General features: G+C 45.2%; 1 protein-coding gene across 2 annotated transcripts in view; it reads left to right on the top strand.

Moving 5' to 3' along the window:
• XKR4 (XK related 4) overlaps positions 1 to 16,491 on the top strand; it is a 429,303-nt gene that overhangs the window by 261,890 nt on the left and 150,922 nt on the right. The gene's annotated exons all lie outside the window — the stretch shown is intronic.

The following is a 16,491-nucleotide window of genomic DNA, read 5'->3' as shown; positions in this document are numbered from 1 at the left end:
AGTATGAAAATAGTCAGCGGAGTTTTTCTGTCTTGTATGGTAGAATGATTTCCAAAAATTTGGGGGGAGAACGGCCTAGCTCTCTCTCTCTCTTTCTGATGATATTTATAACATATTTGAATATTAGGGTAATCTCCATAATTTCCTTTTGACATTAAGAAACAGAGAGACAGAAAAAAAAAAAAAAAGAAACAGAGAGACAGAGAGATTAAAAGGAAATGGTAAAGGTGGCCATAATATTGTTTTCAAATCATTGGGAAAAACCTGTTGTCAATATTTAACAATACATTGTTTATACACTAAGTTTTATGAAACGAATATCAGACTAATAGTTTTGTCTTGCTGTCTTGTTTGATAATCTCATCAGTAAGACTAACACTTATAACAGATCTGCCCTGACGTGTCCTTAGGATCTGATACTCAAATCTTTTCCAGCAGCAAGAAGATTCAGACAGACCAGTGAGCACATAAGCGACTAAATGGCTGGTTGGAGGTTGGCTAGGTAGCCCCTTTCTAAACGAGGGGTGTCCTGGTAATTTGTCAGTTCTGTAACTAAACAGATGCTGTGGAACAGTGAACGTGTTATAATGTGTTTGTTTTGTTCCAATCTCATTAGCGCCTTTGCTGTGACTTCCTCCACGTCTATACATGTTGCCGTCCTGTTCTGGGCCACGCTCTAACTTCAGATTTGATCTGGCTGGTGTGGGGAATCTCTGTAATGTCCTGATAACTTCTGATAGCAATGCGCACGTTAGTTTGGACTGAGCGCTTTAATTGGCAAGGGGTGGGGGGGGGGCATATTAGAGGAAAAGAAAAATGGAGAGGGTACTGGTAGATGGGGGCCCATTTCTTTGTGAATGTCTGGGCCACTCTGGCTCCGCATTAGAAGAGCTTCGGTCCAAGAAGCTTGAGAAAAAGGTCAAAGAGATCCATGGGGTGTGATTCTCCAATGCTAGAAAGCACATTGGAGGAAAGAGAACGTGGTGTGTTAGTGTGCAAACAGATGAGAAAGCAAGACGCGTAAGTTAGCTGCAGACGACTCTCTTTAGTGGTGAAAGGCCACAAGCTACAGAAAGACAATCTGGCTTTGGTTAACTCACTTTTTTGGGAGACCGCGTGCAAGTCACTTAATGTCTCGGGGCCCCCGCTTCTCAAATGTAAAGGTCCCAAATGAAACTAGATGATCTCCAAACTCCTCGGAGCTCTATTCCGTCTCCGCATCAGTGAATGTCCACGAACCTCACAGGGCCAGGTTTATATGCATTAGGAAATGGTGTGTAAATGAGGGCATCAGTATAAAGGGCAACATCAAACTAAATCTCTATCCAGGAATCTGGTACTGATCTCCAGAACAACTCAACAATCTCTTAGTGTCGTTACACAAGAGGGAAACCCAGGCATGAAGGTGGAGGGTTGCAAAGCTGCCTTGCGCTGGCCCAAGATTACTGGATGTCCCTACAAGTTTTCTAAAAGATTTAGAAAATCATAGAGGAGCTTTGATCCTAAAGATGATGAACTAGGGCAAGAAGGAGGTGAGAGAGGGCCTAAGAAAATGAGATCACTTCAGCTCGAGAGTTTTACAGGGAAAAAAAAAAAAAAGTAGAGAAAAGGCAATCCTTAGCTTTTCTCCCATTATTCATTCTCAACATAGCAATCAAAATTTCTGTTTCTCAGAGTTGTGGCTCTTCACTGACACCTGGTGTCCCCAGTTCATCTGCTAAGCTCACATTTACATGAGGTTTGCTTTGAGAGCCAGACCTCGTTCTTGGCCAAGGCGAGCCATGCTGTGAAACTTGGAAAGCTCTAGGGGAAATATGTTCTGTAGCGCTCCCAAGGTGGTCAAAAGACTTGGCTGAGTCAAAGATCACCAGGATCAATGCAAGTCATGGAGCATGAGATAAGGCATTAGCCTTGGAGGTGGATCCTAGTGTTGCATTTTTTTTAAACAAGGGAGGTGGGCAGAAAGTTATGTTAAAAGACCAAACAGTGGAAATACCTGACACCCAACAACAAGCACAAAACCTCCAGCAAATGAAGTTGAGCGCAGGCCCCACTATCTAAATCATTTTGCATTTTAGAGAGAAATCTGTCGTCAGAGAGAGCTCCCAAATTCACCCCTCTGCTGATAGATGATCCCGCTTGAAATGAACCAGCTTGTAAATTAAATGATGCGAATACATTACAGGAACAGAGCTTTTTTCCCCTCTAGGAAAAGAAACACAAATGTGATAGAAGCTAGTCTGACATATATTTTCATATGTATTTATGGTGGAAGATTCTTGGGATTTTATAGGTAAAAACAATATTCTGTAGTGAATGCAAATAATCAGTGGCACGAGCCCTCTGAAGTATTTGCAAAGAGCTGGGAATTAAAATCTTTAAAATATTCTTATTTAGTGGGTAGAGAGCGGTCCTACGTCTGCAAGTCCTTCTTGTACGTGACTGTCTAGAATTATTATTTTTTTAGGATAGAAATCTCAATTTCAACCATCTACTACTCTCCGAAGGTCTCTCTTTTAAAAACCAATAAGAAAGGCAAGCAAAAAATACGACATGTTAAAACTGATGCTTAAAGCTTGTATTCTCCTTATGTAAGTTGGCATAGCCCTGAAACACTGTGAGCTGTCGAAATTCCTTTCTCAGCATTCTTTACTTATTGAATAATTAAGTCAGAGATACCTCATCATACTGGAGGCTGACAGGCTCAGTGGTGAGCCATGCAAATACAGTATAATTATTTCTCCGTTTGCACTGTCCCGGGAAGGACACTTTGGCTCCTGTCCTGAGACCAGGGATCAGAGTAGAGCAGAAGTTTGAACGTGAACATCCGGTCTTTTTGCTCCGCACTGTCACCTTAAACGGAACTGCTGCTCTTCATAGAAACTGGAATTTCCCTCGGAATATCTATCTCTGAAGTATAAGAAATACTCAAGAAGGTCCACTTGTACATGCGTAGCTTAGATGGCATATAGTGCCTGGGGCCACTTAGGACAGCATCCTGTGCTTGGAGTTTCCAGCATGCATCTTGTTATGATTTTCCAGTCCAATTCCATATCACCTGCCTTGAGAGGAAGAGACAGAGAGATTAGAGAGATTAGAGGGAGGGAGAGAGGGAGGGAGGGAGGGAGGGAGGGAGGGAGGGAGGGAGGAAGGTGGGAAGGAGGGAATGAAGGAGGGAATGAAGGAGGGAGGGAGGGAGGGAGGGAGAGAGAGAGAGAGGAAGGAAAGAAGGAAGGAAGGAAGGGAGGGAGGGAGGGAGGGAGGGAGGAAGGAAGGAAGGAAGGAAGGAAGGAAGGAAGGAAGGAAGGAAGGTGGGAAGGAGGGAATGAAGGAGGGAGGGAAAGGAAGAAGCACAGGGATGGAGAAAGAGAGAGAGGAGGAAAGACTGCCTGGAAAGCCGAGATGGGCAATGGTGTACCGATTAGTCCCCATTTGAGGACACTGCTCTTGGTGTTAAAGATGTATGATGTGGCCCAACGCCTGCCTGTCCTCTTTTTAAGCAACGTCTCAAACCCATCCGGGGCCGTTGATTGGGTCTAGGTGGTACAAACAGGGGTAGAAGGTTGACTGTCTACCTTCTATAGAAAGAAGCTGCCCTACCTGACCTTTTGGCAAGCTAGGCTAGAGGGTCTCTAAGTCACTTTTAGTGTTGTGAGCGCAATTCTCCGAACGCTCGGTTTTGGTTGTGTGTGGACCCAGCCTCCCATAGTTGGCAGAGAAGCTATTGATTCAAGTACAAACAAGCGTCCCCAGGTCTTTGCTAGCTCAGTGCCATGCTCCGTGGGGTCCAAGGGTGTGCTCCGTGGAGCAGCCCGGGGAATGCTGTGCAGGGTCATGGCACACGATGTTTTCTTGCCAGGGAGTGTATGTGTGTAAGCCACAGCTCAGGCTGGTGCGGCCCGGTCGCCTGGCCCTGGCGGCCAGGTGCGCATGGCCACCAGTGAAGGCATCGTGCAAAAAAGTGATTCCTTGAAAGGAATCATCTAGGCAAACCAAGAGAAATCAGGCCTTCACTAGATGCAAGTGGGTGCCAATCCGCGAACCCAAACGTTTCCCCTTTTTCCAGCTGGCTGAGGCTCTTCGTTTCCAGTTTCCACCTTTACTTGTCATTATGAGAAGGTCCCATTTTACACTCTATGTGCACTTGGCTGTGATGTGCGGAGTGAGTGACAAATAAATGCCCTCCCACAGGCCATGTGTCCAGGACAGCTTTGTCGAGCAAGAAGGACACCGACGCCTACTTCGATCCTGGTTTCTTCATATCCAAAACCCCACGTGTTGCCCCCTTTTTCCAACAGTTTATCCCGAAGGCTTCGTGAAAAGGAGGAAGGAAAGGGGGGGCTGGGAGAAGTGCTTACTGATTCATTTCCTCTCTTGCCTCCCGGGAGATCACGGGGGAAGTCACAAGTTAAGGGGCTGTCCTCAAACATCCAGCACTGCCCCCAGAAAACTGAGGCAACTGAGACATCCCTGAAGTGTGAGAAACACCTCATTTGCCACGTCCCGATGAGGACCTTCAAGACCGAAATCGTGGGATGCCCAGTCTTTCAACTTCGCGGTAAAGGTAGAGCCACACCCGGCTCCCTTCGCATGGTGCAGGTCAGAGGAGAAACCCAGCTACCTCAACCCTTCTCCTCTGCCAGGTGACTGTCTCCACATGTGCCTGGCTCTACCTCTGCCTTCGGGGGAGGGGAAGCACAGGCAAGAGTGCCAGCCTGTGAGTGGGACTGTGTCCCACATCCCTTTAGATCTGTCTGCTCTGCAGTTGCTATTTTCATTAGTTAATTAACACATTTATCGAATGTCTCTTATGTGCATGATGGTGTGTGAAGCCCCACAAAACTTGTCCTAAAAAAAGTTCATGTTTTATTAAAAGTGTATACTGTGACATTATAAACAGCGTGACAAAATATATTTAGAAGCACCTAATTTATCTGGGTGTGTGCTAGAATGTTCTATTCTGTCGACGGGATACTTTAAATGAGGGGAGCGCTTGACCGTGTCTAGCTCACCCGCCCCCACTAGGGCCCACTGAGCCTCTGCTTGAGTCGTTGTTCATCATAGGACAGTTCTGATGGCATCACAGAAACTGTCGGAAAAGGGCCTTCTCGGGTCTCTAGCCCATCGCTCTACCTGATCAATTCCACCTTCGCTCCCTACGTTCAATCTCAGGGTCCACCCTCTCACCAGGAGGGCTACTCGTTATAAGTCTGAGAAGCAGAAGCTCTCCTCTCCACCTCTGAACAAGCAGTACCCCATCCCCTCTGTGGAATGTTCTTCCCAGTGCCCTTAGTGCATTGGATGTTCACGCCAAGCAGGTTACTTTCAGTCCACGGGCACAGTTGTCTCCTGGAGTTGAGCTGAACACGTCACAGGAGTCATTGTGGGTTTCTGAAGCTGTTCGTTGAACTTCTTCCCCGTTCTTGTGACCCCTTAGCCTAATTAGATAGCATAGAAACTAGATGAAATGTGCATGTGCAAAAGAGAGGTGTTTCTGTGCAAGCTATGCTGACAGTTTCAGGAAAAGCAGAGCAGCCCAGAGCAGGGGAGTGCTTTCCCAACCACGGAGTCTCAAAGCATCGGGACGCCGCTCCTGTCACCTGTTGTCTGCCCCCCCAGAGGTGGTGGGTGCCGCACTGAGTGTGGCGGGTCCCGAGGGCCGCACCCTGGCCACTGCCCCCACCCCCTGCAGTGTGGTGTGCGTGCCCATAGCCGTCCGCCCTCCTTTGCACAATGCTTGCCAAGAGCCGTGTGCACATGCTTCAAACGTCCCCCCAGACACTCTGTGCGTTTTAGTATTGTATCTCTGAACGTTGGCTGCCGGTTTTTTTGGTGTGGTTTTGGTTTTTTGGGTTTTTGGGTTTTTGGGGTTTTTTTTTTTTTTTTTCTTTTTTGTTTTTTGAGATGATCTGTCAGTTACAGTAATCAGGAATGCAGACCACGTTAGATATCCCGGAAGAAGAGATTGAAATCAGGCTGTCTACTCCATGGAGGCTGAGAAGCTGAGAGGACAAAAAGGCAGATGTCATATAAGTAAGAGATTCCTAACGAAGGGGTGAAGCTCCCAACCCTAGAGCCAGAGGAATGAAGGAAAAGGCATTCAGATCTCTGGGGAGGGCACAACCCGATGGGTGTGGCTGACAAAGGGGCGGGGCCGCTGCCTTCATTGACATTGACCAGCCTGGAAGGGATGCAGCAACCCCCCCACCCCCCACCCCCGACCTGGTGAGGCTGTGCAGGGCGACAGCAAACAAAGCTCAGGACAGGAGGTAGGGGCTTTAGAAGCCAGTAAGGATAGGATGCCGATCTGAGCTGGAATCCAGAAAAAAGTCTCCTCTCTTCCTACCTTCCAACCTCCTGCCAGTGCTACCTCTCAGCAGAGCTTCATGGGAAACCAGCTGGTCAGGGGGTCCTGGAAATCTCTGCAGGCCCAGCCCCCACCCTTAGGTGAGGAGTAATATATTCCCCATTCTGGGGTGTTACGTTTGCCGGCTTCCATCTGAGAAAGGGTCACCAAACTTGTTAAAGCCCGAACGGGGACCGCATGAGACCGATGCACGGGTTTTAGATCATGGAGATGGCTCATGTAAAAGATCTGGCAACTGACACGTCCTCCTTCAGTGTGTGGCCACAGACCTCAAGTGGCCCCCCAGCAGTGTCCAGCAATCCTACCTTACCTCTCCCAGAAATTCCCTGTCCTGCCCCCACGCTCGCCATTTCCTACCTTCTCCTGTGTCCTCGTAGTCCCAATACTCCGCATCTGTTACTCTGAACTGCTAGCCTCACTTCTCATTTCAGTGAGAAAACAGAAGCAGTCAACCAGGAGCTGTTTCCTTTTCCATTCTAACTGTACCGTTCTACCAGCTTCTACGCCCGTCTACTCTGGGCCCCTCCATTTACAAGGATAAACTGAGCGGGCACCTATCCATCCCCCCCTCCCTTCGGTGCTGGATTCCATCCCCTCTCACCCACTCAAGCATCTTCTTCATGAAATTGGCCCCTCTCCCTCTCCTGCGTATCACTTTAACTTTCACTGGATTTTTGCCAGCATCCTGCAATAACCCTCATCTTTATTAGAGGAAAACCTTGGCCCTTATCTACCATAGTACCTTCTCGCTCTTCACAGACTCCTTGAAAGATATGTCTACCCTCTCTCCTCTTCTTCGCTTCCTATGCTGTATATCTGGTTTTGTTTTATAATTTTTAAACATTATTTTTGAAGTATAACACATGCACAGGAAAGGACACAACCATCACAAGAAACTGCTACCAAGAGAGGAACATTAGCAGCATCACAGAAGCTCTGTTCTTTCTTTCTTTTTTTTTAATGTTTATTTATTTTTGAGAGCGAGAGACAGAGCACGAGTCCGGGAGGGGCAGAGAGAGAGACACACAGAATCTGAAGCGGGCTCCAGGCTCTGAGCCATGAGCCCAGAGGCCGACGTGGGGCTCGAACTCACGAACTGTGAGATCATGACCTGAGCCGAAGTCAGACGCTCAACCAACTGAGCCACCCAGGCGCCCCTTATTTTAAAATGTTTTTTTAATGTTTATTTATTTTTGAGAGAGAGAGAGACAGACAGAGCATAAATAAGTAATGTTTATTTATTTTTGAGAGAGAGACAGAACCTCAGTTTATTTATCCACTCTACTGTTGTTGATGGACGCATGGTTTGTTCTCAGTTTGAGAGCGTTATAAATAATGTTACTGTGGATGGTTTTTGTATGCCTTTACACACGTACACATATTTCTCTTGGGCTAATACCCAGGAGTGAATTTGCCGAGTCCTGGAGTACGGGCACAGTGAGCTTTTGTAGATGATGCCGAAGTATTTTCCAAAGTGGTCGCACCAAATTACAGTCGTTGCTACTGCAGTGCGGTTGTGTTGAGATTCCTCCGAACCCTCTCCAAAATTTGACAGGGTTGGTCTCAGTTCTAGCTCTGAGTAGGATCTCAGTGTGATTTGTATTTGCATTTCCTGATAACGATCAAGCTAAAAAGTGTCCTTGATCCTTCTCTGTTTCCTCCCCCCTTTATCCAACCGGTCAGCAAATTCTATCTGATCCACCTTCAAAATACGCCCCCAAGCTGATCCCATACACCACCTCTATCTCTACCACACCCCCCTCCAAGCCACAGTCTAGGGAGACTTCTCCCAGGAGCTGCTCTCCCGGCCTCCTCCCTACCTCCACGTGGTCTATGTGCCATATAGCAGCCATCGTGATCTTTGTATCTCTTTGTCATTTTACTTCGCTCTTTAAAACTCTGGTGATTCTTCGTTGCAGTTAAAACAAGCTCAACCTTTTTTTTTTTTTTTTTTTTTTTTAACATGCGTGTGACAAGGTGCCCTGGTTTGGCACCTCCACACCTTCTAGTGTTCACTACTCACCCAAGCCTGGTGACACTAGCCTGCTCTTTCTTAGACACACCACGTTGCCATTTGCGGGGCCTTCGCCTTGCCATTCCTTCTCATCCTCACGTGACTCATCCTCTGCACGCGGGACCACATTCAAGCGTCGCTGCTAAAACTCACATCACATAACACTCTCCAGTTCCGTCCACGTTGCTACAAAGGGCCATATTTCATCCTTTCTCATTGCCACATAGTACTCCATTGTCTATATTGACCACAATTTCTTTGACAATAAATTTCATATATTAAAAGTAAATAAATAAATAAAACTCACATCACCTTCCCCACCAATAACCTCTCCCTCTCTCCTCACTCCATGTTATTTTCACCATAGCCAGTTGAAATTGTTTTTCATTCACGTGGATTATTGTTATTCCGTCACCCCTGGTGGAGGGCAAGCTGTGTGACAGCAAGGAATGGAGAGATGACAGCGAAAAATAGAAAAGCACTCAAAAAGTATTTGACTAAAGAATTTAGCATGTAACTACCATGCTCAGGAGCTACCTTATTTTTTTACTGGTTTCTCAACTGGACTAGGCAATACAGACTGCGGTTTAAGTTTCCATGGAAAATCATAGTGTTATTTTACATAGATGAAAGACATAATATAAGCTCCCCCATATATTGTATTAAAAAAATTTTTTTTATCTATTTGTGAGAGAGAAAGAGAGCACTAGCGGGGAAGGGGCAGAGAGAAGGGGCAGAGGATTCGAAGCGGGCTCTGTGCTGACCGCGGAGAGCCTGATGTGGGGCTCAAACCCACGAGCCATGAGATCATGACTTGAGCCATAGTCACTCAACCAACTGAGCCACCCAGGCACCACCCCCCCATACTGTATTTTTACATATTTGGAAATTTTAAAATGTTAACTTTGATTCTCTATTATACCTGCCATTCAAGATAAAATAGAAAACACAAATACACACAAAGGAGAAAATAAAAGCTATCTTCCGGACAGAAGTAATAAAAATCCTGCAACTGAGAAATAACTCGTGATTATATTTTATTGCTTTTCCTTATAGACTTCTTTCACATTTTAGTATATGTTACATTACAATAGAATTAAAATATGGATACTGTTTTATAACCTCTTTTTTTGACAACACATCATGAACATATGTCCATAACTATGTGTATATTGTTGCTACACCATTTCTTTTTTTAAAAATTTTTCTAACATTTATTTGTTATTGAGAGACAGAGGGAAACAGAGCATGAGCAGGGGAGGGACAGAGAGAGAGGGAGACACAGAATCTGAAGGAGGATCCAGGCTCCGAGCTGTCAGCACAGAGCCCGACGCGGGGCTTGAACCCACAGACCCCGAGATTGTGACCTGAGCCAACGTCGGTCGCCTAACTGACTGAGCCACTCAGGCGCCCGTTCCTACACCATTTCTAACAACTACATAATTTACCAACATGGGTTATCTTCTTCTTTTCCACGAATTCCCTGTTTTTAAAATCATAAGTTATCAAATTATAGTAAATCATAAGTTATCAAATATAGTAAATCTTTGCAGATAGCCTCAATTACTTCTCAAAGATAAATGCCTAAAAGTGGAAATTCTGGAGTTAAGGGCAGGCAGGGTTTGAAGGCTTTTGACACATACTGTCACATTGGCAATTTTAAGGTACGCTCCTTCAGAAGAATTCCGCAGTGTCTCAAGTTTCTGGTCCATAAGCACAGGAAGTCAGTGAGTGCAACAGTTAACAGGGACCGAAATATGGGCAAATCTCTTGATATCTAGGGAAGAGCGCTTAACCGTGCCCATTGGAATAGGAAGGTCTTAATTCCAAGAAGTGTCCTCATTTCTTTCCTTGTTACTTCACTGCATCCGCCTTCATAAAGTTTGTAAAAGTTCTATGAAGCAGCAGCAGTTCATTGTTGATGAAACAAAAATTTAAGAACAGCACCATCCGAAACTTTTGATTGGAATCAAAATTGTAAGGAAAAGCGGGCATTAAGTTCCTCAAAACACATGACAAAAATCTGACCAAGGAACACTTGTAAAGGGTTAAACGATACAAAAATTACAACACAGCAGCCTCTACAGTGGACAGTTGTGATCTCTTCTGGCTTTATAAATATACTCAATGTACCCAATAGCATTTAGTGCGAAACTCTGCTGGGTATTGAAAAAATAAATAAAAGACGGCAGGCCCTGCCTTCCAGGTGCTGACAAACTCAGTCGAGGCTGCCAAAAAACAAGGGCAACCTTAGCAATGATGCCTGCACTCAAAGGCTATTACACATTCCTTCCTGGCCCGCGCTTGGCTCATACAAAGCAATCGATGGATATTTGTTGAATAAAATGAAAAATGAATACCTGCTATGTGGCAGAGCCCTCTGCTAGATGTGATTGATATAAAAACAAATGGCACAGCCCCTGGTCTCAAAGACTTCAACGTACTGGAAAAGGAAGACCAAGAAGCCATTTTAACTCCATTACACTCCGTGTTCTATTTGCGGCCACGTTCAGACCCTTGGGTGACCCAGAATGATCCCTTATGGACAATGATGCAGGGGAAGCAGAAATGCCACGCCTGCTGTGTTCAAAAAAAGATGTCAAGGCACGTAGGAAGAATCATGGAAGGTGTCATGAAAAGAATGGCCTCCAAGCTGGGTCACAAACGATGCCTAACATTTTTTCACATTCTTTTTTAGGAAAAAAAAAAAAAGAAAGAAAGAAATGTGAACAAAACCAGAAGGGGGAGGCTGGTGATTTTGTCTATGCCTGTCTGTTCAGCAACGCTGGTGATAATGGTCTCCTCAAAGCCATGGGATCGTTGATACCATTTATAGCACAGGATTAAGAGTTATTTCTCACACTTGAAAGAATGTTCTAGTGGCAGGGTAAATCCTTGCATATATGCTTTTAAAGAAATACAACCTATCTTCCTCTATCTCTGACTTTTCAGCCTGTGTTTTTGCATTGTTCGGTACTTAGGATTCTCCACAGATAAATCAATAAAATAGTAAACTGCCAGTCTGCTTAATCAATACATATACAGAGTTGAATTTGAAACGCTATCAACAACTTTGTGGGGAGAGACTTACAAGGCTGACATGACGTGTTGGCCATCCTGCTCCACTCTCTTGAAGTGTATTGGCGGGATAAATGGTGGGTGTCGTGGGGGTAATGATATTATTGATCTCTTTGTTTTGCACTCAATAGCCTCTGAGTCATGGTACCTCCCCAAGTTATACTTAGAAGGAAAGAGAGAAGCTTCATTTGCTTATCATTGATTCGAGCGCTTGAAATCAACTCTGTATGGTAGATCAGCGGGCACAGCTGCGAATGGTTTTGAATTTGAATCATTTTGAACATAATATGAAATAAGGGCCTGACTATTTTTAGGTTCTACTTAATTATCTCCAATAAGCAAGCACCAATCTTGGTGTTTTTCCACTCAGTCTTCCTCCTCTCGCCCTGTCTCCTTCCCTGTGAGATGGGAGTCGGTTTTGCATGTTCAGGCACAGGGTCACAGACTGGGGTCCGAGTGGGGGTCAACGGATAATAACAATTGCACATACGTGCCTATGGAGAGAAGAGACCCGGAGAAGAGGTGCAGAGGCCAAACCCTGGAGGATCAGAGAGGCACACATAAACGCAGGGTTGTCTGCAGCGAATAGGGTCCTCAAACACCGGCTCTTCCTTTGCGTTTCTCATGGCTTTGGTTGCCAACCTCCAACGTCCCCAAACACCAGGAGCATTTCAACACCTCACACCTTCAGGAACACAGAAGCCCACGGTTATTTTCCATTTGCCTGACCCTTGGCCTGAACTCAGACCAGGTGTTTACTTTGACTGAATATCGACATACCGTAATTATTATTTCTAAACACTACAAAACTCACTACTGTGGAGAGTCAAAGTACTCACTGAGCAGGGACAAAGCGAGGTCAACTTAGTACAGAATTCACGAGTGGCCTACTAGGGCATTTCCCCAGATCGCTTTATTTTCTAGGAAGCCACAGACAATCTGAGGATCAGGATTTTCTGGCGCGATTCTGATTCGGCGGGTGGATGGGGGAAGCCCCCACAACCACTTAGACAGTTTTAATTCCGAAGCCCGTTCTTTGCCGACAAACTTTTGCCATCCAAAAGCGTACATTCCAGCCCAGAAACATATTTTGCATTTATTTGGTGGATTGGAATTAGACCGAGTCTTACAGCGTTCCTTAGACGTGTAAGTGAAGATTGTCCTGATGAGTCAGCGGGGTAAAGAACTATGCTCATTTCCGTCGGATGATTCAAGAAAGACTTTTTTAAAAAAAACTGTCCCACTCGTGCAGAGGACTGTCTATGTGTGAGAGATCCAGAGCCCCGCACGCTGTCAGAGCCAGATGCAAAAGCAGGAGGAGAAAGAAGCAACTGATTCAATTGGTATGTAAACGTTCCTCCTCCATATAAAACCACAAAACTGTGTGGAAACTCACTCCTCAGCTCACAATGAGCCGCTGATTGCAGAAGGACAGGGCCCGCTGAGCGCTGCCTGCCTAAGGTTTGGTCAGCACTTTCATTGTGAGCCTAAATTTCCACAGCTTTCCATCAGCTGTAGAAAAAGTCTCAGAGTCTCCGAGACGAACAAGTCTCCAGAACTCCAAAACTTTTTAACCGTCCATGATATTACCAGTTCAACTCCTTGGACGATTCTACTGGGGCTCCAATTCTCTGGCGGGGGGTCGAACTGTAGGACTTTCCAGTGGGTAGGCTTCCACAGAGGCGACCACTTCCCGAGTTTTGTTAGCCGGAACACTAAGGTCAAATGCAAATGGAAAAAAAAAAAAAATCTAAAACGTAGCTCCCGTGATGGAAGCGGATATTTTGGATCTGGACTTTAGGAATAAATGACTGAGTCAATAAATGCACAGATTGTAAAGTTTGCAGACTAAAAAAAAAAAAAGAAAAAAAAAATCAACCCGGAAAAGTAAAAAGTAAAGCAGCTACAAAAACCATTTGAAGTAAAACGCGTTTTTTGACATGTTTTGTGAACACAGAAGGAGACATTTGTTTCAAAATCAGGGACGCCACTTCATGAAAGAGGGAGTGTTAGATCTTAAAGAATGAGCGGAGTGTCAGTCTTTCAGGAGGCAGGTCTGCCGGGCCCTGAAGCAGAAGTCAGAGCACAAGGCACGTGCATCGTCACACGGCCAACTCCAGGAAACAGTAGGGGAACAACATGAACTTGATCCTGAAGCTCAAGGGTCCTGAAAACCGCTCTGTGCTCTTGAGGTCCAGCAACATATCTCTCAACCATAGATAGGTTGCAGTGTCTTGAATGGGACCTAAGGGAATCTTCATTAATTATTACATTCATTTACTCAGCAAATATTTGTTGAGCACCTCTCCATGACGGGCACTGATCTGAATCCTAGGAAACGAAGATAACTTAAAACCATTTACCCGTGAAGAGCTTCCAAGCTAGTAATGGCAAGCAACATACGAACCACTAAGTGCAAATGTTGACATGGGTACCATGATAGAAGTAGACCCAGAAGACGGGAGACACCCAAAGAAGGGAGTGGCCTGCTCCACCTGGACATGATGGGAAAGGTTTTATAAACACATCAGCCTGAGCTAAGTTGATAGTTGAGGCAGTAAAAACAGAAGAGATCACCTAGGGAGAGATCAGTGGAGAAGGAAAAGGCCAAGAACAGAACCCTAGGGGTACCACCTTTTAAGAGTCTAGAATAGAAGAAAAGACAGTGAAGCAGGAGGACATAAGAGAGATGGAAAGGTTAGATGAGCCCAGGGACATGGTGGCCAAGGCAGGTGTCTCCAAAGAAATGCCCGTGAGGGACCAGTCAAGGTGAGAACTGAACAGAGCATCAGATTTGACAATTGTGACATCGCTTGTGACACAGCCCAAAACATAACAGTGAAAAGCTTAAGAAAGAAAAATGTGAATTAGAAGAGAAGAAAGAGGAGTTGTAGCAAGGAGGGAATCTCTAGACTCCAGGGAAGACTAAAATGAGTAAAGTGGCTAAGAGCATGAGTTTCAGGGTAGAGGAATAAACATAAGACTGTGTTGAAGGAGCTGTTAGAAAATAGACTTGAGAAGCAGAACCAAAGCAAGATTGTTCTCGGATCCTGTTCCTGCCTCCCTGTCCTGGTACTTAACACAGGTACCAAGGGTGACACTCAACAGGTAGAGCTAAACCCGAGCCCAGGGTTCCGGGCTCTTCCCCATCGATGAAGGACCTCAACGTGGAGACATTCCATCATGAATGATCTTTTGTGGGTTCACCCACCTTGTAGCCCTGCGTGGGTTACTTAACCACAACGAGCATTAGCTTCTCTGACTGGAAAAGAATTTAACGATCTAAATTGCAGTGTTGTGTTAGAATCAAACACACAACCTGAAGAACCACCATCTCCTGTCTGGCACAAGGAGGGCGTGGCACACGCTGTCCACCTGGACCGTCTTCTCACTTCCTTCTTTCCTGCCTCAAAAGAAGGGGAAGAACACCCTTAGCAATTTTCTAAATTTGCTATGAAATGAGGTTTCGTAACTCACATTTTCTTTCTCGTTTAAATAGATGTAGACCAGGGGCGCCTGGGTGGCACAGTCGGTTAAGCGTCCGACTTCAGCCAGGTCACGATCTCGCGGTCCGTGGGTTCGAGCCCCGCGTCGGGCTCTGGGCTGATGGCTCGGAGCCTGGAGCCTGTTTCCGATGCTGTGTCTCCCTCTCTCTCTGCCCCTCCCCCGTTCATGCTCTGTTTCTCTCTGTCCCAAAAATAAATAAAAAAGTTGAAAAAAAAAATTTAAAAAAAAAAATAGATGTAGACCAGTGTGAACTCATTTCACCTAACCTTGAAGTTAAATATTGGCTTGCTCTCCCCCTGAGAGTTCTCCGGCCGGCCTTGGGTTACACATGCCCTCCAGAGCCAATGCTGACTACTTTTGTTGTGCTCTGGTCTCTTGAACTCAGAGTTGTCCCAGAGGGGTTGAGACCTCAGAAATCTTCCAGCAAATGCCACTTAGACTCTGATCTGTCCGCTGACCTATATTTTTAGCACAAAGTGCTTTTAGCCTTGATTTCTTGAAAGAATAGATATTTATGGGGGGGGGGACATGTTGTGCCGTGTCTTTACATTTTCTAAGCACATCATCTTCACTCCATTAGACATTGAAACTAATCTTTTTCCCACAAGCTCATTAGCATTCAAATGCTAAGTGTCGATTTGAATATTTTCAGATATTTTCTCCAGTCCTAGGAAAGCATAGGCTTTCTAAAATTGGTGGCCATGTTTTCTTCCTTTTTAAATAGATTTTATTTTTTAGAACAGTTTGAGGTTCACAGCAAAAATAGGGAGAAGGCATGGATTTTCCCACGTGTCCTCAGACCCCAAAGTATAGGCTCCTCCGTTATCAACATCCCCCACCAGGATGATACATCTATTAAAAAGGACAAACCTACATTGACACATCCTTATGACCCAAAGTGCCGGGCGTGCACTAGGGTTCACTGTTGCTGCTGCACATTCTCTGGGTTTGGACAAATGAACACCGACATGTATCTGTCATCACAAAATTATACCGAGTGTTTCCATTGCCTCAAAAACCTTCTGTGCTCCCTGTGTTCATCTTCCCGCCCCCCCCCCACCCCCCAGCCCCTGGCAACCACTGATCTTTATACTGTCCCCATGGTTTTGTCTTTTCCAGAATGTCATGGATTTGGAATCATACAGTGTATATCCTTTCAGACTGGTTTATTCCACTCAGTAATGTGAACTTAAGGTTTCTATCTTTTCATGGCTTGATGGCTCATTTCTTTTTGCACTGAATAATATACCACTGTCCAAGTATGCTCTAGCTTTTGTTTGTTTATTTGCTTGCTTGCTTGTTTTATCCCATCGCCTACTGAAGGACATCTTAGTTGCTTTCAAGTTTAGGAGATTATGAATAAAGCTGCTATACACATCTGTGTGCGGGTTTTTATGTGGACGTATGTTTTCAACACCAAGGCGTGCAGTTGCTAGATTATATGATGAGAGTATGTTTAGTTTTGTAAGAAACCACCAGCCTGTTCTTCCAAGGTCATTTTACCATTCTGCGTTCCCAGCAGCAA

The sequence above is a fragment of the Puma concolor genome, chromosome F2 (assembly GCF_028749965.1).
Source record: "Puma concolor isolate L17-30 chromosome F2, mPumCon1.1.hap2, whole genome shotgun sequence".
NCBI lineage: Eukaryota > Metazoa > Chordata > Mammalia > Carnivora > Felidae > Puma > Puma concolor.
This window is presented reverse-complemented; position numbering and strand designations above follow the sequence as displayed.